The 1,285-nt window shown below is 31.1% G+C and overlaps 1 long non-coding RNA gene across 1 annotated transcript; it reads right to left on the reverse strand.

The window, feature by feature from the left end:
• Positions 1 to 248: 248 nt before the first annotated feature.
• Positions 249 to 907, reverse strand: LOC138904115 (uncharacterized). The gene is made up of 2 exons (XR_011413352.1): positions 778 to 907; positions 249 to 414 (listed from the first exon to the last, which is right to left on the reverse strand). It is a non-coding gene; the product is annotated as an uncharacterized lncRNA (long non-coding RNA).
• Positions 908 to 1,285: the final 378 nt, after the last annotated feature.

The raw sequence follows: 1,285 nt of genomic DNA on the forward strand, positions 1-1,285 counted from the left end.
GAGGGATTTCAGGTGGGTCGCCACTGAAAAGAGGGCTTTAGAAGCGACAACAGTCGCCACTAATAATTTGGTAGCGACATTTAAGTCGCCGCAACAGAGAACTTCATTTTTCTGTATCCCTTTTAGAGGCGACTAAGGGTCACCACAGATACTAACTTTTCATTAAAAAAATATATAATCTATTTTACTATTAATTATACAATATATAACAGTAATCCATTACCAATACCAAGACAACACCACATGCATTTCTCAAGAAGAATAATATAAGAACTTTCCATTACTTAAAGGTCATAATACAAAGAAAACACTTCAAAAATACATGTCAAGGTATCTACACATGAAAACAAAAGAATCACAAGATACTATCTCCAAACTCCTTGCCAACTATTCCCATTATAAACAATGTTATCTCTGAAATTGGAAAAAAAAAAATGAATGAAAGCAAGGCTTCATTTCGATAACATGATATTGTGCATGAAAGAGTTTGAGAAAAATCTAGCATCATCTGGAAAGATGGCAGAAATTGAAGTTGTACATATCATGAGTGCGAGAAATTTTACTTTTTAGGGTATTCACCATTCAATAAAAACTTCTTTTCTCACTGCCGGGGGAAATTGTCACTAATCATCTCCATATGTACAATAAACAATTTTCAGTAGATGGCCTTTTGATTTACTTTTTCTCTCTATGAATATAAACATAAAGTACTAATTACTAAGGCAGTCGATGACTTAAGTAGCTCAAACATTCTAAATATCAGCACTTATGTCTTACCTCTACGATGAATAAGTCCAAAAAAGATGAGTATTTCCAAGTGCCATTGCAAACTTATAGAAAATTCAGTCACCTTGAATAACATAGAAATTGAAACTTTTCAGAGGTACAGAACAAAGAAAAAGGTTATGAAGTTCATAATATATAGCACCTAAAATGATTACAATTCAATTTTAGTTGCACAATTGCAAGCAAATGACTATAAGCAAGATAATTTACCATTCTTTAAATTGAAGCTACCTGTTACTTATTTATTCATGTTCTTAACATTACATTTACATTTGCAAGCATCTAGATAACTCTATAAGCAAGCTTTCCCTGTAACTTCTTCTTTGATTAGTCTTTATATAGCATTTAGCTATATAGTTCAGAACCTTCTATTTGTAATATATCTAATGCTATAAATAAGGCTCTCACCTTAATATCCTTATTATAAAATCAAATTTGCAATATTAAGTAGGACTCTTGTGATCAACATATCTCATTCTTCTTTTTCTTTTATACAATT

This window comes from Nicotiana tomentosiformis, unplaced genomic scaffold, assembly GCF_000390325.3.
Source record: "Nicotiana tomentosiformis unplaced genomic scaffold, ASM39032v3 Un00446, whole genome shotgun sequence".
Taxonomy (NCBI): domain Eukaryota; kingdom Viridiplantae; phylum Streptophyta; class Magnoliopsida; order Solanales; family Solanaceae; genus Nicotiana; species Nicotiana tomentosiformis.